The following is a 24,837-nucleotide window of genomic DNA, read 5'->3' on the forward strand; positions in this document are numbered from 1 at the left end:
GCAACACATTTTCAGCAACTGTTATATCGACACTGGCTCATTGCTTGATAAGCAACAACATCAGAGATGAAATGATTCCAAATGTGTAAATACCTGAATTTATTATCTTGATAATGCCTGTGGTTCAGGGAACGTGATAAATTTAACTGTGAAATGAAATGGCCCGAGACAATCATTTTATTTCATTGCATTAAGGATCAGATGGCACATGTTCCCCATTACTCTCTGGCTCTTCATCTTTGACCCTGAATGAGGGAAGCGTAGAGAGAGAGAGAGAGAGAGAGAGAGAGAGAGAGAAAGTGAAAAAGAGAGGGAGAGAGAAGCAAGTGAGGGATGAAAGAGAGATAGTGATGGGGAGAGACACGTGATCTACAGATGCTGCATAGTCAATATTGGAGTGCTCAATGAATGGAAGAATACGAGGATGCTTCAAGGAACAGCGGGATCTCGGGGAGTTTGTCCGAAGTTCCCTGAAAGCAGCAGGCAGGGCAGATCAATAGGATAGCTAAGGGATCAGTGCTGGGACCACATTTGTTTGCAATATACATCAATGGCTTGGATTCGAGAAGCGAAAGAACTCCAGACAAATTTGTAGATGGTACAAAACTACGTTGATAGGCAACTGCTGGGGATGACACAAAGAGTCTGTGAGGGGTATAAACAGGTTACATGAGTGGACAAGCACTTGTCAATTAGAATATTACGTGGGAAAGTATGAGGTTATACACTTTCGCAGGAAGAACAACGGAGCAGAATAGAATGACTTGAAGAGACATGCTGATGAAATCATCCAATTATCCTCGACTTGGGCCTGAGGATACAGAGGTCTCAGGTTCTGTCTTGCAAGACGTTCTGATGAAATCTTTGTCCCTGAATAGCCGAATACTTGCCCAGAGATTTTTGTGTCTGTGAATGTAACAGATTAATGTAATTTCGATTCTGGTGGATTCTTCAATACCACATTTCCCATGTATAGTTCTTATGCTTCGTGGGATCACATAACCATTGCCACTTCAGGCGCAAATACCTTGCTGAAGGCAAAATGCAGTAACACAAAAGTAACACAGGCCGTTTGCAAGGAAAATCAACTGGACGTCAAAGAATTTGGATATTCAGCGCTATCAATTTCTGTGAATAAAGCACACAGTTTATTTCTGCTTACAATATAGCTTCTTTCAAACTAATGCAAATTTCTAATCATTAACTTGCCAATACAGTCCTGCATTGAAGCAATGAACAAACTTTTTCTTTCTTCCCATCGAACAATAGGACTGTCAGGATACTGTTCTGATTTTGTTAATGAATGGCAATTTAATGTTCCTGATAGCATGGCTATTAAGCTCTTCTGAAAATAAATATAGATACCAAAACACTACAAGGTTATATTGATGATAGCATGCCTTACCTGTCTCCTGTGAATGGTTTTTCCGTTCCCCATTTTCAATACAGTAGGGAGGTAGAGAGAACCCTGTGAGGCATCATCATTCCTTCTTTGGTTCAAACATCAGCTCGTGGCTGGGAAAGTAGTAAGAATGAGAAGAAATTGATAAACAATACATGTTAAACTTTTTAAAGATGAAAGCAAAGATCTCTGACAAGAAATATGAGACAGCCAATTATAGTTTTACTAAATTAAAACTTGAAAAAAGTATGTTGTTTTACTTTCAGCTCAGATGACAAATGATTGCAAGAAGAGATATCTGAAATGACTACTTGCCAACAGTAAAGGAGTTTCCACAGAATTATTACATCCAGGTTCGCTATTAATGCACAAAAAGATCCAGAAAAGGTCTTGGAAGCTTTTGAAGACTAGATTTAGTTGTGTGATGTGGGCATCATTGGTTGGGGCAGTATTTATTACCCATCTGGTTGCCACTTGGGAAAGTGGTGGTAAGCTGCCTTCTTGAACTGATGCAGTCCTTATGCTGTAGATACATCTGGAGAAAATTCCAGGATTCTGACCGAGCAACACTGAAGGAAGGGCGATATATTTTCAATTAAAGATGGTGAGTTGTTTGGAGGGAAACTTGCATGTGGTGTTGTTCCCATGTATCTGCCTCACCGTCCTTCCAAATGGAAGTGGTCATGGGATGAGCTGTCTGAGGATCTTTGGTGACTTTCTGCAGATGCAGTACATCGTATAGACAGTGCTCACTACTGCCGTCAGTGGTTGAGGAACTGGAGGTTTCTGAAATGTGGTGCTCATCAAGCAGGTTGTTTGGAGAAGAATAAATTTCAAGATTAATGAAGAAGGAACATCTTACCACTGCAAATAGAAAATATATTTCACAGAGGTTTACTGGGGAAAATATATGGTTTAGAAATTAGAAATGAAAAAGGAAAGATCACCTTGATGGGATTGTACTATAGGCCTCCCGATAGTCAGAGAGAGATTGAGAAACAAATATGTTGGGACATCGCAGATATATGTAAGCAGAATAAGATTGTAATAATGGGGGATTTAAATTTTCCAAACATTGACTGGGACTACAATAGTGTTAAAGGTTTGGATGATGAGAAAATGTGTTCATGACAATATGTTGATGATCCTTCGAAAGAAGCAGAGAAACCAGACCTTCTTTCAAGTAATAAGTCAGGGCAGGTGATAGAAGTAAAAGTGAGGGAATGCTATGGGTCCAGCGATCATAGTTCTATTAGGATCAAAATGGCTATGGAAAAGTAGAAGCCTTCCATAAAAGTTAAAGTTTTTAATTGGAGTAAGGCACATTTTAATTGTGAGACAAAAGCTTTCAAAAGGTGATTGGAGTAGACTGTTTATAGATAAAAGTTCGTCCGACGAGTGGGAGACTTTCAGGAGTGCGAGACAAGAGTTCGGAGGTAAGATGTTCCTGTTAGAGTGAAGGGTAAGGCTGGTCAGATTAATGTATAATGGATAAATAAAGATATGTGGTCCTAGTCAAGAACAAAAGAGAATCTCATTTTAGATGTGTACGTGTTTGTTCAATTCAATTTCTTAATCAATATAATGAGAGTTGGGAATTCTTAAGAAAGAAATCAGGAAGGCAAAGAGGGGATATGAGATAGCATTGGCAGATAAGGTTATGCATAATCCAAAGATGTTCTACAAATGCATGAAGTGCAAGAAGTTAAGTGGAAAGGGGGTAGGGATCCTTAAAGATCGAGGAGGCCATTTTTGTGTTGAACCACAGGAGATGGAAGCGATACTAAATGAATGTTTAACATCAGTGTTTACTGTGGAAAAAGAAATGGTGGCTAGAGAACACATAAAATTAAATTTTAGTGTTTAAATTACATTTCAGATTACTGAACAGGACGTTCGGAAGATCTCAGAGAATATAAAGGGACATAAACCTCCGTGATTTGATCTAATATATCCCAGAACGTGGTGGTATGTAAGGGAGGAAATTACAGGACCCCAAGCAGAAATATTAGGATCAAATATACATACGGGTGAGGTGCCTGATAACCGTAAGGTGGTTAATGTTGTATTTTTATCTCAGAAAGGTTGTAAGGGGAAATTGGGAATGTATAGGTCTGTGAGAGTGACTTCGATTGCGTGTAAATATTTAGAGGTTATTTTAAAAGACAGGATTTACGGAAATTTAGGGAGGCAAACATAAATTAGGGATAGTCAGCAGGGATTTTTAAAAGGAAAATTACATCTCACAATTTTGGTTTTTTTTGAGCTTTTTGAAAAAGTTACCAAAGAAGATTGATGAAGGCAGAGCCGTAGACGTTGCTTCTGTAAAGCCTTTGAAAAGCTTCTGGATGGTAGACTAAATGAAATAAATTGTCATATGGGATTCATGGCTTAATGGCAGGAGACAGAGAGTGGTTGTGGAAGGTTGTTTGTTGGACTGGAAGCCAGTGACCAGTGGTTTTCCACAGGGATTTGATCTGGGTAGTGCTTTGTTTGTCATTTATATTAAATTAGATTGCTTACAGTGTGGAAACAGGCCCTTCGGCCCAACAAGTCAAAACTGACCCGCCGAGCCACAACCCACCCAGACCCATTCCCGTACATTTACCCCTTCACCTAACACTCTGGGCAATTCACCTAATCTGCACATTTTTGGATTGTGGGAGGAAACTGGAGTACCCGGAGGAAACCCACGCAGACACGGAGAGAATGTGCAAACTCCACACAGTCAGCCGAGGTGTTAATTGAACCCGGGTCTCTGGCGCTGCGAGGCAGCAGTGCTAACCACTGTGCCACCATGCCGCCCACGATTTGGCTCAGAATACAAAAGCATGTGGTAATGAGTTTGTGGACAGCATCAAATTTGGTGGCATAGTAGACAGTAAAGAAAGTTTTCTAATATTACAAAGGAATCTTGGTCAAATGGGTCAATCAGCTGAAAAATAGCAGATGGAGTTCAATCTGGATAAACGTGAGGCATTGTATTCTAGTACAATAAACAAGGTTAGGGCTTATACAATTAATAGTAGGGACTTGGGTAGTGTTGTATACAACAGAGGGATCCATGGTGCAGCTATATAATTCATTGAAGTTTACATCACACAATTTTGTTTACATCTGGACGTGGTTTGTTCAGAAGGCATTTAACATGTTTGCCTTCTTTGTTCAGTTCTTTGAGTAAAGGAGTTGAAAAGTCTTTTTTGAGATTGAACAGGAAATTAGTGAGGCCTCCTCGGGAATATCGTGTCTAGAGAGCAAAGAGGGACCTTAAAACGGCTTTGGCAATTTGGATTAAAGAGAGTCCCAAGGCATTCCATGATACATTAAAAATCAGAGGATAACTCGGGAGAATGTAGAACCATTTAAGGATAAAGGACGCAACTTGTGCTTAGCAGAGGATGTGGGTGAGATCCTAAATCACTACTTTGCATCAATATTCACCCAGGAAAAGCATATGGAAGATAGTGAGATTTGTGTGGAGCATGCTGATGTACTGGGGCGTTTTTGAGTTCACGTAAGAAGTAAGGGATTGCTCGAAGATAATTAGCGTGGAGAAATCCTGAGGACCCAATTGTAGAGAGAGAGGCAAGAGAGGTGATTCCTGGGGTGTTGAACATAATCTTTGTATCCTCACTAGCCCCTGGAGAGGTCCCGGAGGACTGGAAATCAGCTAATGTTGATCCTCTGTTTAAGAAGAAAAATAGGGACAATCCAGGAATCTATAGACCAGTGAGTCTCACGTCAGTGATTGGGAAGCTATTGGAGAAAAGTCTTCGAGATAGGATTTAAGCACATTTGGAAAAGCATGGCCTAATTAGGAACAGTCAGCATGGCTTTGCGCAAGGTCTTACTAACGTGATTGAACTTTTCAGGGAGTTGAGGAAGGTGATCAGTAAGGGTAGAGTAGTGGATATATTCTTGATGGATTTTAGTAAGGATTGCAATAAGGTACCTCATGGTAGGTTTATCAAAAAGATTAAGATGTGTTTGATCCAAAGTGACTTGGCCATGGGAATTCAGAGTTGGCTTGCTTATAGAGGCAGAGGGCTTCCTGATAAGGGCTCCTGCCCAAAACGTCGGTTTTCCGGCTCCATGGATCCTGCCTGACCTACTGTGTTTTTCCAGCACCACTCTAATCTTTACAAACTGAATAAAGTCATGTTTAAAAATAAGCAAATATCGTTTTCCCTCTTGTTGCCTTCAGAGACAGGGATGCAGACTGACAATCACAAACTCATACAGGTACATATCTGTGGTTCCTTGCTTTGTAAGAATTACAAATGAATTTGTCTTTGGCATCACGCCATCACTGTCCCCTGCTCCCACCCTCTCAGACATTCTGAGCGGTATGCAATCTCAAAAACTCCTGGTTTCACTCTACTTCCAGCTTCCTTCAGTTGTGATGAAAGGTCATCACCTTGAGCCTTTCATTGTGTTTATTTGCACCTATTCCCACTGACCTGCTGACTATATTCAGCTATTTGTATGGTCACTGACAGGCAGTGTCCCCTGAGGAGAGTTCTGATATGTGCCATTCAGGACACGTCTTTAAACAGCAGAGTAACTGAGAACCCTCCACCTAGGAAATGTGATGCAGATAAACAGGGTTAAGCGGTGATTTTGCATATCAAAAGGTTCACTGATATATCCTGAGCAATTTGCTGATGTGGGACATTCTAACAAGTTCGAGGAATACAGAGGGTGAGCGAGTGTTCCAAACGAATGGGTACCCACTGAACACAGTACACCAATTTCTCAGCAACAATCCCAAAACAAACAAAAAAAACAGGTCCAGAAAACCTAGCCACTCTCCCCTACATTAAGACATCTCGGGAATGACTGCCAGACTACTCATACCCCTTGGCATCATGGTAGCCCACAAACCCACCAACACAATAAAACAGCAGCGAATGAACTTGAAAGACCCTATGCTAATAATGAGCAAAACTAACGTCATTTACAAAATACTGTGCAAGGTCTGTAACAAAAAATACATTGGATAAACAGGCAGAAAAATAGCCACCAGGATACATGAACACAAACTAGCCACAAAACTACATGACCCTCTCTCACTAGTGTCCTCACATACAGATCAGGAAGGACACCACTTCGACTGGAACAATGCAGCCATCCTAGGACAAGCCAAACAAAGACATGCACAAGAATTCTGAGAAGCAATGCATTCCAACCTGAACTCTATCAACAAACACATCGAGTTAGACCCCATCTACCTCCCCCTGAGAAAAGGAACAGGAAATTAGTTCACCACAGGAAATAACATCATCAAAGGAAATGACATTACTAACCCAAAGAAATAAATATGAAGCAGGAAGTTACAGAATTGCTACACCTGAGGTCCACTGAAGATGTTAACTAGTACGGTAATGAAACATCTGGAAATGAACCTTTCAGATCAGCGAGCAAACCTACATCCAAAACAAAGTGTGAGTTGTATGTTTTCTCAGCTATTTCTCAAATGCTTATTGCCGTTGAAAGATTTTGTCTGATACCTCATTTATCTGACTCAGCTTCATTTTCTGAAATAGTTCCTGTTGGTCAGTTGTCCATCTGTATTGCATCCTGCAGATTGAACTGCAGTGAAATGAGAATCTGTTCGAATAGATTCCGCCTGATCAGGCAGCATCTGTGTCGAAAGGAACAGAGTTAATGCTTGGAGACTGTAAGCTTTCAATAGAATAAGGAACACTTAGAGATGTAACAGGATTGACGAAGGGCTGGGTGTGAAAATGTCAAAAGGAAGGTCTGTGATCGGGGTGGAGACGGGGGAATTGACTGACAGAAGAGTGAGTCTTCCTGGGTCAAAGAGATTGGTGATGGGGCAAGAAAAGGTACAGAGAAACTGAGGATGTTCCTAGGGCAGATGGGCTGCTGACTGAAGGGAACCTAACATAAACAATTGGAGACAAGACGTTGCTGTCAGAGTTGTTGAACCCAGTTTTGATCAAGAAGTTGTAAAATCGCAAGGTGAGGGACTTTTTTCTGAAATTTACTTTGAGCAACACTAGAACAGTGCAGTATATCAAGATCAGAAATGTCAGCATGAGAGCAAGGTGGAGAATTAAAATGACAGGCCATTTTCGAATCGTCTCTTCCCACTGATGAAGAGCTAATATTGTCCAGATATAACAGCAATTCGGGGTGATTCTGTGACTCAGTGGTTAGCATTGCTGCCTCACGGAGCAAAGGTCCTGAATTCAATTCCAATGCTGGGATACTGTCTGTGTGGAGTTTGCACAGTCTCCCAGTGTCTGCGTAGGTTTTCTCTGTGTGCCCCGGTTTCCTCTCATTGTCTAAAGATATGCAGGTTAGGTGGATTAGCCACAGTTGAATGTTCAAGAATGTGCAGACGAAGGTCTGTGTGGACTCGATGGACCAAATGACCTCTTTCTTCACTGTAGGGAATCTATGATTACATGCGTAATGGAAGAAGTAGTAGACCAGGAATTTAGAGCCTAATCAGGGTAACCACTGTGATGGGGAAGTTATCAGAAATAATATGCGTCAAATCGCACTTTAAGCAATGATAGCAGCAACAAAATATGAAGGGAAGGTTGTGTTTGACAAACGTGAGGAGGAACCCAAAATTGTTGATGCATTTGATTTAATCTACATGGGTTTTAGCAAACTTCTGATAAATTCCTTCATTGAATCAACACCCAAAATATGCAAGGCAAAATGACAAAATAGGTGGTGAGGCAGGAAACAGAGGAAGATGGTCGAAAGATGTTTCTATGACATGAAGTCTGCTTTCAGTGGGATTGTACAGAGCGTGATGCAGAGGCCCTTGCTATTTATGGTAGATTTTCAGGATTTGGAAATAAGTCAGCTGATATGATCAAGAAGTTTGCATATGAGATAAAAAATGGGCGGACGTTCATGAGTGAGAGGGAGGATGTAAACTGGAAGAGATTATGAACAGATTGGTCAGCTCTGCAGTGCAATGGTAAATGGAATTCAACTTGGTAAATAGTGCGAGGGTATATACTTGGGGAAGGCTAACAAGGATGACACATGAACAATATGACCATAGAAAGTAGTGAAGGTCAGTTGGTATTGTAAGAAACAAACTCAAAATTTTAGACGAGACCAACAAATCTGGAAACAAGACAATTTATTACGGACTTGCAAGTACGGGCTGCAACTGCACAAAGCAATTGAGCGAATTAGACTCGGGTTAGTTTACAATTATACCTTTGAGCTGAGTGAAGTCATCTCTCCAGACTCCTAATTGCCCAATCTCTCTTACTAGGCTATACAACTGCCCATCCTCGCTCCACCCTTGTTACTTCCCCTTCCCCATGTTGGCAATCTTCCTCCTTGTTAGTGCTGACATTTTCATTATTTTGTCGATAGTACATCAAGATATAATTTAACATTTTGTATCAATACTGCTGGTACATTCCATTCTCCGTACACTTCATCAATTTTGTATCATTTTTGTACAGCTCAGGCATTTTAGTTATCTCAGTTTTTTTTGCTGAAAACTTATTTTAAAAAAGTTAACTTGACGCCAGAATTAGTATTAAATTAACCATAATTAAAAGTAAACATGCGCTTCCCTAAGTACCTGCAGAGTTAATAGTTTTTCTGCTGGAACCCTTTTCTTCATGTTTCTATATAGCTGCAAAAACAACATTTCCTTTCATTTCTAACAACTCCCCCATTTCTTTTATTTTACTATTTGTTGTTTTTGCAATTTCTATTCTCTGTCCTCTTTTCACCCTAAGGTGTAGAGGTTCACAACCTTACCGTTCCTGCTTTCTTAAGTCTGCCTCTTTTTCAAACTCTATGAGTAATCTATTACTCTCTCTTTCTTGTGTGTTTAATGTTGTCATGATCATCATTGATTGTTGACCTCCCAAGGACATTATCGACTTACTCATTACCCACTTTAAGATGTTAAATCCTATAATTAGTCCTATTATTATTAGTAAGACATAAATGCCTAAATTAGCGAACCATTTTCCACAACTAGTCAGTTCCCAATCACCCCATTCCCATCTCTAATCTTTTCGAAGTTTATTCTCAATTTCTTTTATATTCTTTATCTTTTTCTTTACTATTTCTGCCTTATCTTCTACTAGGGAAATGTCGTCTGCGATGAGGGTGCAACATTCCTTACCAATAGCTGCACAGGTTCCCCCTTTTTCGGCCAAGAGATAATCTAGAACGATTCGATTTTGTAAAGCTGTTAATCTGTGGCAATCATTTCGGTGGTTATGGCCGATATTTGGGTCTGAGTTTCTTCCATTGCATCGGAAGTATTATTAATTAATTTCTCAAGGGCAGCCGCCAGTTTTTGTATCTCTCCCCCTGCCCTTGCAGTACTGAGGCTTGGGAATAAAGTCCACAACAGACGGTCAGAGACCTCTCGGGTCTTACGTTTTACTCCCTCTTCATTTCTCAGGTTGTGTTCATGTTTTCTAATCGGAGGTGAGGAATTATATAAGCAAGATAACAGCAGCCACTCCAGCTTTTCTTGTTTTGAGGCAATGACTTATCAATTTCAAAACATGCATTTCTTCCTATACATTCGGTTATTTGAATGTATTTCTCTCCGGGAATAAATGGATAGGCCTTCCAGCCGCATACCCAATATGTTCCATTCAATATTTGGGGAACGGTCTTGGCCGTGGCTGGTGGAGACATAAGATGATTTTCCTAATTGGAAGGGTTCAGCATTATTCTGATTACAAAAGCAGGTTGTATTCACTGCTCCTTTTGGTGGGGTAATTATAAAGCCATCGATAATACCCTTGGTTCTCAGAGCTGGTCTAGGGAATCATACTGCAAAGTTATATTTACCCTTTTCATGACTCCACATTGTGTTATTTGTGCCTGAATCAAATTGTTGTACATCATACACTTCCTTTTTGGTAAGTGGTATTACCGAAGTGGGGATTCCAGATTCACCATCGTGTGGGATCTCTGCACAGACCCAACAATTAGTATGTCATTTTTGTTCAGCATAATTTTGGCATAGTGTCGTAAAGTGATTTCTCCCGTTTCCTCGAATAGTTAGTATTACTATTGTTATAATATTATACCAATACCCACCCATTTCTAACAACTATCTGCCTTCCTCTCTATCTGTCTTATTTCTTTAGGCGCCAGGAAGAAGTGAATCACACAGCCTTACAATCAATAACAATATATCTGCAAATTTTAAAAGAGTATTTTGTCTCAATTTATTCTTTCTTTCTCAAATTAATTTTCAGAGGATTTTCTGTAGAATGGGCGTGCCACTCCGCCCCTGGGGCGTTCACAGGACCTTTGACACGAGTGTGATGGCTCCACACTTTCTCAGCAGTCCGAACAGCTGTTTCGGTGGTTAGAAGAGTTAGGAACGGTCCCTCCCAACTTGGGTGTAGTTTGGTATCCTTCCAGGTTTTAATCAAGACCCAATCACCTGGTCGTATACGGTGTACTGCAAACTCTAGTGGTGGTGTTTGTCCAAATAAGCCTTTGTTCCCAAGAACAGATAATGAAGAACCAAGTGCCATAATATAATTTTTCAAAAATTTATCATTAAACTCGGCTGTGGGTACCTCTCCTTCCCCTCCTGGAAATGGTAGTCCAAACATCATTTCATAAGGGGGAAGACCAATATCGCGCATCGGGGCAGTTCGGACGCATAGTACAACAGGCAAACATTTGGTCCACGGCAATCGAGTCTCTATGACTAATTTAGATAATTGTTTTTTTCAAATTCTGATTCATGCGTTCCACACGTCTGGAGGAGGTTGGGTGCCAAGGGGTGTGAAATTCCCAAGAGATTTCTAATCCTGCCATTATTCCTTGTAGGATACTGGAAGGAAAATGGCTACCTTGATCTGAATCTATATTTTCCACTATTCCATATCTTGGAATAATATGTTCGAGAAGTGTTTTTACCACTCCTTTTGAGGTGGCTGATGACATTGGGAATGCTTCTACCCACCCTGTTAAATGGTCTACTAAGACCGACAGGTATTTCTGCTTTCCTACTGGGGGTAGTTCAGAGTAGTCTACTTGTATACTTTGGAAGGGTCTGACCCCTGGTTTCTTCCTCCTTTGGGGATTTCCCTTATTATTTTCTTATTAATCTTCTGCCACGTTGTACATCCTATGCATATTTGTTTTGCTAATGTATAGATTCGCTTGCATCCATATTTCCTTAACTCAATGTCACACATAGCTTGGGAGCCCCAATGACTACCTTGGTGTAAAGTAGCTAGGATGCTTCTCATAACTGGTTTACTCACCAATTCCCTCCCATCTGGCAAGATCCATTTTCCTTCAGTTGTCTTATTGGCCCCTATTTCCTGAAATTCTTTTTCTTCTTCCTCCGTGTACACGGGGTTCACGGAAGAAGAATCAACTAGGGGCGTTAGTACTTGCTTTCTTTTTACTGTGTGTTTCATAGCTACTTCTTTGGCTATTTCGTCTGCTCGCCTGTTTCCCTTTGCTTCTAGTGTGTGTCCATTCTGGTGTCCGGGTACATGGACTCTAGCTATCTCCCAGAGTAATTTTAGGCTCACCAATACTTGTCCTATCAATTCTTCATGCGCTAATTCCTTTCCTCTACTATTGAATAGTACCCGTGCTTGCCACATCTTTCCAAAGATATGAGCTACCCCGTAACCATACTTAGAGTCAGTGTAAATTGTTCCATGGAGAAAGTGAGGTCTGCAGACGCTGGAGATCAAAGCTGAAACTTTATTGCTGGAACAGCACAGCAGGTCAGGCAGCATCTAGGGAACAGAAGATTCGACGTTTCGGGTACATGCCCTTCTTCAGGAATGAGCAGAGAGTGTTCAGCAGGAGAAGATAAAAGGTAGGGAGGAGGGACTTGGAGGAGGGGCGTTGGAAATGTGATAGGTGGAAAGAGGTAAAGGTGAGGATGATAGGTCGGAGTAGGATGGAGGCGGATCCCTCCAGCCTGGCACCGCCTTCCTGACCTGCAGTCTTTTTCTTGACCTCTCCGCCTCCACCCTACTCCGACCTATCACCCTCACCTTGTCCTCTTTCCACCTATCACATTTCCAACGCCCCTGCTCCAAATCCCTCCTCCCTACCTTTTATCTTCTCCTGCTGAACACTCTCTGCTCATTCCTGAAGAAGGGCATGTGCCCGAAACGTCGAATCTTCTGTTCCCTAGATGCTGCCTGACCTGCTGTGCTGTTCCAGCAATAAAGTAAATTGTTCCATCTCGATTCTGTAAGTATTTTAAAGCCTGGTTTAATGCGTGCAATTCACAAGACTGTACTGACCATGCGTTAGGTAGCCGGTCAGCATCCAATATTCGGTTCTCATTACCGTCCATTACTGCATACCCATTGTATAATTTTCCTTCCACTACTCTTGATGACCCATCTATAAACAATCTGTCTCCTTCATGTAAAGGAATGTCTCTCAGGTCTTGCCTAATCTGAGTCTGATAGTCTATAACATCTAAACAGTCATGTTCTAGTTCTCGTTTGTCTAGAGGTTCTCCCTTCCATAAGAAGGTAGCTGGGTTTAAACAGGTGTCTCTTGCTAATACAAGGTCATCTTTTTCCATCAGAATGGCTTCGTACTTTAAAATTCGCGAATCTGTTAGCCATCTTCCTGCCTTTTGGTTTAACACATTTCTGACTTGATGGGGGTATTAATTACTAGTGCTCCTGCAAAAGTGAGCTTCCGACTTTCTTCTTCCAATACTGGAGTCGCTGCTATTGCCTGTATACATTCAGGCCACCCTCTTGAAACTGGGTGCAAAACTTTAGACAGGAAGGCTATAGGCTGTCTATTTCCTCCTCCTTTCTGAGTAAACACTCCTAAGGCTGCTCCATCATTTACTGTTCCAAAAAGGCGTAATGGTTTCTCTAGTGAGGGAAGGGCCAAAACTGGAGCTTGTATTAAACTACGCTTTAACTCGTGTAATTTTTCTTTTTCTTCTTCTGTCCAGTGCAATTTTTCATGTTCGGACACAATCAATTTATAATATAGCCCCTTTGTTTTCTGAGCGTATGACTCTATCCATAATCTGCAATAGCCCATTAACACTAGAAACTTCTGTAATTCTCGTTTGGTTTCCTGGAGGGGCAACTCTAACTTCTTTTATATGTCTGGCCATGATTTGGTTACGAACTGGACCTTCAAATGTCCCTGAGCTACTAGATCATTAGGATTTATTCCTGAATATTTTCTCGTGATTTATTTTAGTCTTTGCAAGAAAGCTGACGGGGCTTCATCTTTGTCTTGTCTTACTTCAAAAGTTTTCGTAAAATTTTGGGATCTAGACGCCGCCTCTCTGATTCCTAAGATAACCATCTCTCGAAAGTCCATCATTTCTCCTCTATCATGTTCATCCATACCCTTCCATCATGGGTCTATATTGGGGAATTTGTTTTCAGCTGGTATTGCTCTCTCGCCCACAGGGTGTCTCTTTTCCCATTCCCTAAGCGCAGCTCTTCTAATCATACCCTTTTCTTCTCCTGAAAATAGTGTTCCCATAACACTCATCAGTTCACCCCATGTATACAAATTCGGCCCCAGGAATTGATCCAACTGTTCTGACAATCCTACTGGATCTTCAATCAAACTTTTCATTTCTCTTTTAAAAGACTAACTTCACCACTACTCAGCGGTGCATTAACATATCCGAATTCGCCATTACCTACGGGTACTTCTCTAAGGGGATATATTTGTGCCGCTGCCCCGCCTATGTCCCCCTCTTCCCTTCTTTTTACTGCTGATTTTGTTCTAAGCGGACTCAAGGGAAGGTCTTCCCCCGGACCTTTTTTTCGGTTCTTGTACCGGAGGAGGTACTGTGGGAGAGGGAAATGACGGGCCATTATTATCATTGTTATATGGGGGAGGGGGAAAACTTGACAAAGGATCCCAGCGGGAATCCTTTGTTTCCTCATTGCCTTCTTCCGTTTTTGTCTTTTTCAGCATTAATATTTTCGGGCTCCCTGGCCAAAAGGCGGCGTAGTCAGATTCTTTATATGAGCACTTATGTTTCCTATTTGCATATATATTTAAGTCTTGACATAACCAATCCTCGTCTGACCCATGTTTAGGCCAAAATACTTTTGGGGCTTTAATGCTTTCCTTAGTCCACTCAAAACAACAAAAAATTATCTTTTTTTGTCTTTTCCTAGCGTCTGAGGATTGTATTTCCAATCTCTTAGCATTTTTCCCAAAGGACTGTCCATTGGGATATAGTCTTCGGATGTCTCTCTCATGTCTCTTTCTACATCTAAATTGTTATTTTTATTTCTCATTTTAATACTCGGCCGATTTCTTTATATAATTTCAATTAACCTCTCTGATGTTCGGCGTTACCTTCTTCCACACCCACTTTAGGGTCCTAATCTCCGTGAGGGGGTTTCCCTTCTTAATAACTGGTCTAAGGCTGGGTGATCGAATCAGTTAGACACCTTACTTGTTAAATTAATCTAGCCAATTAAAGACCTTTATTCTCTATTTTTTAAGTTGCCAATTCCCCCGTACTTCTCGTATGGAACCGACCACCAAGGGAATACTTAAAGGTCAATTTTCATACCTTGGTCTGTGCACAAATGTTACCTGGTAGAATGCGCGCCCCGTCCCTCGGCAATACCAGACAGCAAAAACCGTTGTCAATCTAGGTCAGCCAAAATTTACCTTTACCCGGGTCTCATGTACACAAGAGTAACCCAACCAAACCACCACGTCTTAGTGCCCTTCGCACCACAGCGAAACAGCATGTAATGCTGCAAATCCCAGCCGTCCGTGCTTGTGGCAACCTGCCGCGTCTTAGTTCACCTTGTCCGTGGCAAAGACTATCAATAAATGTCGCTACAAATCTAGATCGGTCTTGTGCACATAAGAGTTACCCGACAAACCACCACCTCTCAGCGCACCTAGAACCACGGCAAAACAACAAGTACTGCTGCAAATCCCGGCTGCCAGCGAATGCGGGTCTTAAATCCATAAGAGTTACGCGACCAACCCGCTGTGTCTTAGTGTTCCTCGCTAAGCAAAGACTGACTACAAAACAAAATCCACTGCCTACCCCGGTCGCCTGGATAATACTTACTTAAGACCTTTTTCTTACCCGGGTCTTGTGCACAACAGTTACCTGACTGAACCCGCCATGTCGCGTCTGCTCCTCTTGTTTCCAGGGCCCCTCAGTCATGATCTCGCTCGCCCGAGCCATCGCGGCAATGGGTGAAAGTAGAGACCGCCGAAATCGGCGGGGTGCACCTTCTCTGATTTTTCCGAAATTGCCGAGCAACCGGAGCTTGGGATCCCAGACGAGCCGCCAAATCTGCAAGGAACAATTCAATAAAATTTTAGACGATACCAACAAATCTGGAAACAAGACAATTTATTACGGACTTGCAAGTACGGCTGCAACTGCACAAAGCAATTGAGTGAATTAGACTTGGGTTAGTTTACAATTATACCTTTGAGCTGAGTGAGGTCATCTCTCCAGACTCCTAATTGCCCAATCTCTCTTACTGGGCTTTACAACTGTCCATCCTCGCTCCACCCTTGTTACTTCCCCTTCCCCATGTTGGCAACCTTCCTCCCTGTTAGTGCTGACATTTTCATTATTTTGTCGATAGTACATCAAGATATAATTTAACATTTTGTATCAATACTGCTGGTACATTCCATTCTCCGTACACTTAATCAATTGTGTATCATTTTTGTACAGCTCAGGCATTTTAGTTATCTCAGTTTTTTTGCTGGAAACTTATTTTAAAAAAGTTAACTTGACTCCAGAATTAGTATTTAATTAACCATAATTAAAATATACTCGTCCCTAAGTGCCTGCAGTGTTTATAGTTTTTCTGCTGGACCCCTTTTCTTCATGTTTTTATATATCTGCAAAAACAACACTTCCATAATTTGGGATATACATCCATAGATCCCTGTAGGGAGAGGGCAGGTAAACCCGTCCATATCACTGTTTTCGTTTCCAATCCCAAAACTTTTCCTATCTCTGTATCCACTACATATCTCCCTCCCTATCCCTTACAGCAACTTCCTCCCTCCCTATCTCATTCTCCAGCAACGTCGGGTTTGTGAGGGGAGGACGTGAAGTTTCTGACTCAGTTCTAAGTTGTAAACTTCAACCAATTTCTAAATGCCCACAGAATAAGTGTCTGACCATTAATTTTCCATGCCCCCAAACCCTCAGTCAGTGCAAGAGGAAAATTTTAGATTAACATTTCAAACCTCACCACCTTCTTCCTGATTACCTCCCTGATAGTATTTTCACAGCGTTGTGTTGTGGAAAGTGAAGCAGTTTTGATCCTCTCTCTGATCACTCTCACTCCCGGACAGATCAGCCTGAGACACAGTCAGTGCAGTGACCTTGCCATCCCTGGGTTTCCTCGTGCAGCCTCGTGTCTCACACAAAGCCAGGTTACAAACCGATTGTGATGTCAGGTATTTCCCTGTGTTGTACACGGTGAGGTCACACTGCAACTGTGAGGTCACGCTTTGACCTGTCCAGAACAAGGGGCCAGACTGCGATCAAACAGGGAGACACTGAAACCCTCACTGTCATATTCCAGAATGTACAAAGCTCTTCCAGACATTGACAGTAGGGTGTACCCGTGCTGGGCAGTGATGGGATTGCCAGGATTATTTGCACTTTCTCTTGGTAAGTCATTTTTTCTGTGGGTTACTCAGGGGCATCAGCCTGGCAATGAGGGGTGTGGGGAATAGCTGCAGATTCCTGCTTGTCTGGCTTGGTGAACGTGGCTCCCTCCGGTGATTGATGGGAGACTCACAGGCTGACCCAGACTCCAGGCTATGTATACGTCAGGTGTCCCTATCAGAGCATACAAACAACTTTACAGAGATAGGATTTAGACATTAAAATATGGACCCATTCTTATCTTTGGCTTTCTGTCATTTCTACTGCCGTTTTTAAAATTCTGATTTTGTAACCAAGATGACGCCAGAGAATGGTGGCTTTGTACACGTTTCATTGTACATATATATTTCTGTACATGAGTACATGTGACAATGATTGTAATTCTAATTCAATACTCAGTAAACATTTGTCACTCATGTCCAATCTCTAGTGATCACCCGTGACTGGAAAAAGCTGCTCTGTGATGGAGCTGAGAATTAATATTAGTCACCACTCCCTCCCTATCACTGTAACCACCTCCAGCCCCACATCCCTCCCTATCTGTGTAACATCCTCCAGCCCCTACACACCTCCCTCTCTCTAAACCTCTCCAGCCCCCAGCCCCTACACATCTCCCTATCTCTGTAACACCCTCCAGCCCCGACATCCCTCCCGCTCTCTGCAACCTCGTCCAGCACCTGCACCCCTCCCTATCTCTGTAACCTTCTTCGGAACATGCTTCTCTCCATATTTCTGTTACGTCTTCCTGCCCCCAAACACCTCCCAATCATTGTACTGACATTTGGGAAACTCTGTAATCTCCTTCAGCACTCCACCCGACTCTATCTCTTTAACCTCCTACATTCCCTACATCTCTCCCTTTCTCTGCATCATCATCCCGCCCCTCACCACAAGCTTTCTTTGTGATTTCCTGTTGATATGTTGGAGATTTGTCATGTTCATAAAGATTGCTTATCAACAGCAGACACAGTGAGGTTTTATTTAATGGAGAGATCCCGGGATATAACAGTGCCCTGAGAGGACGGGCCCATAACACCAACAGCAAGTGGATATTTCCCAGTGTCTTCTCACTGGAACTGGGCTGGACTTACATTTGTATAAAACCAAAGAATGAGTCACTTGACTCTAGGGCTGTTTGCTGAAACAAGGTATTTTAAAACTGAGAGCAACAGACCATGGTCGAGTTAATGATGGGAGACCAGACAGAATTCATTCAGAATCTGACAATAACCATGCAACATGTAAACAGTGCTGGGGACATAACATGGTACCTCACTTTTGAAAGTCTCCGTCACCATTTTGTGTCATTTTGATTGCTTTCCAGTGACAGTTTGTGATGATCCTGTCATTTACATCCCCATATTTTGCTTCTACTCTTTTACCATTCGATCCCCCCAAACCAAAAAAAAAACCCAAAACCTCAGTTCTTGCACCATTTTAGCTATTACTGTGGAAGATTAAAACTGCCTGCTCGGCCAGTAATTAAAGATAGAATAGTGTAATGATTAAGTAAAGGACAAAATAGTTTAAGGAATAAAACATATTGCTACTGACAATAATGTTATTAAGCGAAAAGCATAAAGCAGCAACCATTTTAAAGCATAGAACTTGCTTGTCACGCAGACATTTTGTGGTCACAATCCAAGAGACTTCGGGAGTTTTGGTCTTTTAGGCTAGAATCCCCAGGAAAGAACACACAGTGTGTATGACCTGAACAAGCTGTCATTTACGTTATAATGTTTTAGACGTGTACTGTACCTGAAGGGAGCTGAAATTACCGGCTGGTACAAAGTGTTCTGAATGATTTTAAATTGTAACACTGGATTGAAACAATTAGCTGGAGCTGTGTTGCCATGATGCACAACAAATTCAAATTTGGCCAATCAGTTTAAATTATAGCCCCAAATTGCAAAATACAATCGACTTTAAAATAATGTTTCGACAACACAAAACAAATGAGATGATCCAATGTTTTGGGGTGTAAATATCAGGCATTTTGAACAGTTAGACAGAGCACAAACAACAGCCAGCACCAACACGTGGAGACTGCTTCGAGAAAGACCTGCTCTTGGAAAGGTCCCATTATCTGGGAAGCAGAATATGGAAGAAGAAAGGAAAACAAGGATCTACAGAGGAGAACCGAAAGCTTCCTGGTTTTGAAATAAGAATTTTTTTTTTGTAAATCTTAATCGGAGTTTTTATCAGACTAGTATTGTAGAGGGGAAGGTAAAAGATAGGTTTAAGATAAAGGAGTTGTAAATAGTTACTGTCTCAGGTTTTAATTTGAACTTAAAGAATAAAATCATTAATTTTACTTGAAATAGTGAGTTCTGGGATAATTCTTTAACACTCGAAATTTAACAATGCAGGTGTTTAGCCAAAAGCGATGTTAGCTTTTTTCAGAGTGGCTGGTTTAAATTGGCAGAGGGTTTACCTCATGTCATGTCACATGCACACACACAAATTCTCTCTCTCCCTTACATGCCCCCGCACACTTTCCACCTCCCTCAAACGTATACATAAGCGCATACAGATACATGTAAATCTATGGGATGAATTTGTATTTCAGATTTGTAGTTGCAGACAGATTCTATGTTGTTCAAAAAACACACAATCTATAAACAGTCAGTCAACATTTTAAAATTTCCTACTTTGGAAATAAAATTTGCCTGTCTCTAGGCTGGGATGCAGACAGAATTTAACCTCACACCTTTAATGCATTGTCTGAGCTGAGATGCTACCTTTTATTCCATTGATAAACCTTCAGTTATCTCAGGTCTGTGACATGAAAGTATTTCTGGGATTTACATATTAATGGAGTGAAACCTGCATCCCCATTCTAAATGATTAAAGACTTAACAACCACCTAAATGTATCTAATACTTTACAACAGTTATATGATATTTTGATCATTTACTTATCAATTCTGTGTCCTACGGATCTACTCCACTAGCTACCTGATGAAGGAGCAGTGCTCCAAAAGCTTGTACTTTCAAATAGACCAGTGGGAGTATAAGTTGGTATTGTGTGATTTTTTTAACTTTGTCCACCTCAATATCGTCACCCCTACGTCTCCTATGCCCCAAAGGAAAATACGTTTTAGCCTCTTCAGTCTCTCCTCATAACTCAAACCTTCCAATCTCGATAGCATCCCAGTGAAACTTCTCTCCATGCTTTCTAGGTTAATAATATCCTTTCTGTAGTTGGGTGACCAACACCGCATGCAGTACTTCAAATGTGGCCTCACCAGCATCTTGTACAGCTGTAACAAGATTTCTCAACTCCTATACTCACTGTTCTGCCTGATGAAAGAAAGAATGGATTTCTTCTTTCTACAACAGTCCTCAGAGGTCTACCATTGTCTGTGTAAATACTCTCCTGTTTTGACCCACCAAGTGCAACATATTTATCTAAATTAAACCCCATCTACCATTCCTCAGCCTACTGGTCCAGATCTCGCTGTATTTCCAGATGGTCTCCTGCACTGCCCACTATGCCACCAATCTTAGTGGCTACCGCAAACGTAATAACTAAGCCTCGTAAATTCTCATCCATATCGTTTCTATGAATAACGTGTAACAGTGGACCCAGCAATGATCCCTGACACACACAGCTGGTATCAGTGCTCCAACTCTACCAAGACCCTCTGTCTTCTACCACCAAGCCAATTTTGTATCCAGGTGGCTGGCTTCCCTTGGATCTGGTGAGATTTATCCTTACTCAACAAGCTACGAAGAGATACTTTGCTAAAATCGACGTAGTGAATGACTACCACACTGCCCTCATCTCCTTTCTTGGTCACCCCTTAAAATCCCAAAACAACAGGGCATTGATTAGGCCACAACTGAAATATTGTGTGCAGTTCTGGCGCCTGCATCTTAGGAGGGAGGTTAGTGAGTTTTCAGAAGATTTAGCTCAGGTTGAGGTTTTGATTGTAGGTTTGCTCACTGAGCTGGATGGTTCAAAAGCAAGAAGGATGTAATTGTTCTGGAGGGAGTGCAAAGGAGATTCACCAGAATGTTGCTAGGGATGTAGCAATGCAGCTGAGAAGAAGGAGGCTGGATAAGCTCGGGCTGCTTCCTTTACAGCAGGGATCAGGATGGATAAGACTACGAGGGGCGTGGGTGGGTTGGATTGAAAGCAGTTGTTGCCCTTAGTCAAATGACCAATGACAAAGTGGAATAATACTAAGCTGAAAGGGAGGAGGTTTGGAAGGGAAATACTACCCAGAGGATGGTATGGTCTGCTCTGCACTGCTTGAGAGGGTAGCTCAGGTGGGAATACCAAAACATTTCAAAGTTACTCAGATTAGCGCTTGAGTTGTCAGAACATTTAAGGCAATAGACGAAGTGTTCAGAAGTGAGACTTGTGCAGCTTCAGTGTAATTGTGGAGGCTCAAGCAGGATGGATCGATGCACTATATCTGTCCTGTATGATGACATAATTCTCCGAATATGAGGAGAAGGTCCTGCATTCATTTCTTCTTTGTTTTGAGAAAATATTACACAGCATGCATTCCAGCTGTCGTTGTAGTCAATATCAGCTTCAGATTCTGTGTCAGAGTGCTCACTCAAGACAGAATTTACCAAATGTATAACTGAATTAACAAGGAAAGCAGTATTATAACAGTTTGTAGTAAGAACAGCTCTCAAGGAGCTCTACAATATGCAGAATGAAAAGTTTGAATAACCTCAGAAAAATGAAAGCCATCACTGAAAAGATTATCAAAAGGTATTTCGATGTTGATGGGACTGGTCGGGTGTGAAATAATGCAAGCATTGTTGTTTGAAGATAAGCTGCAATTACCATGTCTGACCTAATATGATCAGATTAATACAGTCTCTTGGGTATTCAGATTTACATGAACCTGTTGTCGTAAACTGTTTGTTCAAAATGAATGAAAAATTGATGGTGTAAAATCAATTTCCCTGTGGATATATCACACAACATAAAATAAAATCTTTGGACTTGTCAGCTCCAGTCTGAGAGAATTCTCCAATTTACAGAGATTGCCAGCAACAAAAAGGGAAAAGTGTTTAACAAACGATAAAATGTCTCTTCTAATGCAAATTGTCAAATTATACTACACCATACTTGCAACTGTTGCTGTTCCTGGTAAGTCTTGTAATTTGAGTTTTAAGTGAATAGTTTGTCGATTAAGGAGTTCGTGAGTAATCTGCAGCATTGACTGTGTTTCTATCCTGTTCAGAATGGGGTTTCCTGATGTCATATCGATGGGGTATGACTGAGCAACGGCCCTGGCTAGTTTGGAAAGTGTTTCGCAAAACCACTCTCGCTCTGTGGGAGTTCAGAGCCTGCTATTGGTCAGATGGGTTTTGAAACAACCCACCTCTTAGCGATACTTGGTGTTTCCCATTCCATGATGTGAGGGGATTGTGATGGTGGTTCTTGCTCAAGCAGCTCGCTCCAAATGGGAGCCCAGATACAACAGGTGGACAATGGAGGGCGGCGGTATTCAGCAGTTCATTATAGAGTGAGAAGTGAAGGTCAGCACAGATGGTTTCAACCACCTTGTTGGTTTTCATTAGTCAGCGGATGTGTGGGGTCATGACATTTGTGAGGGCAATTTGTTCAGATCAGTGATGAGCACAAGCTTCTAAGTACAATGTGCATTGTCAAAATTATCTGATTGTCAAAAATACATGTAAATTGTGCCACTTATAAAAAGATGCACAGTCCTGTGGTGTAGTGTTTAATCGGATAAGTGCTTAGATCTGGAGTGTAGTGGCAGCAGCTGTCCCACAGAGAATCAAACAACTTTGTCCAATGGGATGTTTCCCACTTTGCACTTTGTTGCTGTTATCCCTTGATGTTCTCAGGCTGATAATTCTGTTAGAGCTATCAATTGTGATGAGATGTGGCTTTAATAGGGATTTGTTTTGCCCTGTTTCTCTTCAAGAAAGATGTGGTGAACTTGTTCCCGAGTTATCTGCTCCATAGAAAGCAGCGTGAATAGATTTGGGGTGTTAAAAGTAGACAAAATAAGAATGTGTGGCAGGAGTCTGGCTCACAGAAACCCGGGGTTTTCCTTTTCCGTTCTGGAAGTTGGGTTTGTTTGGAGTTGAAGGTGTTATTTACAACTCTCTGCTGCTGAAAATTCTTGAGGTCTCTCTGTCTGCTGCTAGCTTCATTCTGCCGCTGTTCCTTCTCTTGGACTGAAGGGGATAACAAGTGAGGGAAATCTGTTTTGCTGTATGTCCTTTTGCCAAAGGTGTTTCTGTGATGCTGTTGTGTTGGAACAGTTGATTAGTGGAAGTTAAATAATATTATTTTTTGTTAAGTATTTCGCTCGTATTAAAGTGATGTCAATTGTTCATTTCTGGTTTCCATCTTCACTTTGAGGTAAGAATAAAATACGTTATCTAATCAAATCACGTCTGGAGTGCAGCATTTTGCACTTGCCTTTTAAGCAAAATGAAGTTGAAATCTAGGCTATCTCCATGCTATGTTTTAAGGGATTTCGGTCTAGTCCAAATCACAGTGGAGTTTGGAAAGACAACAGATTACAAATGCAAAAGTCTTTACAGATCGTTGAATATGTTTATTGCTAAGTTTACAAAATGACATGTCCTGTTGGAGATAAATTGATGTGACGATTTTCATAAAGGCAATTGCAGAGCAGCAATGTTTATTCCATCAAATGCTCTGTAGACATGTTATGCTTACTCAAATAATTGGGTCTGATTAATCTTCTAGCAGGGTTAGGATGTGCAGTCCTTATTATCTTGACATTAATGGGGGATGTATGTAGAGTTGGATGGGTCGACACTATTTCACATCTGTAGATTCTTAGATTTGGAAAAACAGTTTGTCAATTGGTACATCATAAACAGGTAATTTTCCAGTGGTTGCTGCACTTTGTGAGGAAGGTTTCTTCTGCCCTGGGAAAAGAGTCCTGTACCGTCTGTGCTCTCCATGCCAATCTTAGAAATTTCTATCAGGTTGTCCTTCAATATCCTGCACTCGAGTGAAAACAAAAGAAGTCCATCCAAATTTGCTTTTTAGCTAAAATTTCCCCATGTTAGGCAACATCTGGTAAAAAAAAATGTACCCTCTCCAAAGCATCCGTAACCTTCTGGTAGCATGATGACCAGAACTGTGTGCAATATTTCAAGCGTGGCCTAACTAAGTTCGATAAAACTGCAACGTAACTTGCCGATCCTTATACTTAATATCCCTCCCAATGAAGGCAAGTATGCCATAAGCCTTTTTCTAACTATCTTATCTACCTGCACGACCACCTTCAGTCATCTGTGGATCTGCACATGGAGATCCCTCTGCATATCAATACACCTCAGGGTTCTGCCATTCACTGTATATCTTCCACCTATACTTGACCTTCCAAAATACCTCACATTTTTCCATCTGCCATTTTCCTGCCCATGCCTCCAACTGACCTGTATCCTGCTACATCCTCTGACAATCTTCACGATGCGCAATTCCAACAATCTTGATATCGAGTGCAAATATGCTAATTCGACCAGCTACATTTTCCTCCAAATCATTTGTGACGATCACGAACAACAGAGGTCCCAGTACTGATCCCTGTGAAACACCACTAGCCACAACCCTCCATTCCGATAAGCATCCTTCTACCGCTACCTTCTTTCTCCTATGACTAAACCAGTTCTGTTTTGATCTTGCCATCTCACCACTGATTCCATGTGACCTCACCTTTTGTAACAATCTTCCATTAGGGGCCTTATCGTTTCATCATAAACCTCGAACAGGTTGGTTTAGCATGACCTCCCCCGCAAGAAACCCTATTGCT

This window comes from Chiloscyllium plagiosum, chromosome 47, assembly GCF_004010195.1.
Source record: "Chiloscyllium plagiosum isolate BGI_BamShark_2017 chromosome 47, ASM401019v2, whole genome shotgun sequence".
Lineage (NCBI taxonomy): Eukaryota > Metazoa > Chordata > Chondrichthyes > Orectolobiformes > Hemiscylliidae > Chiloscyllium > Chiloscyllium plagiosum.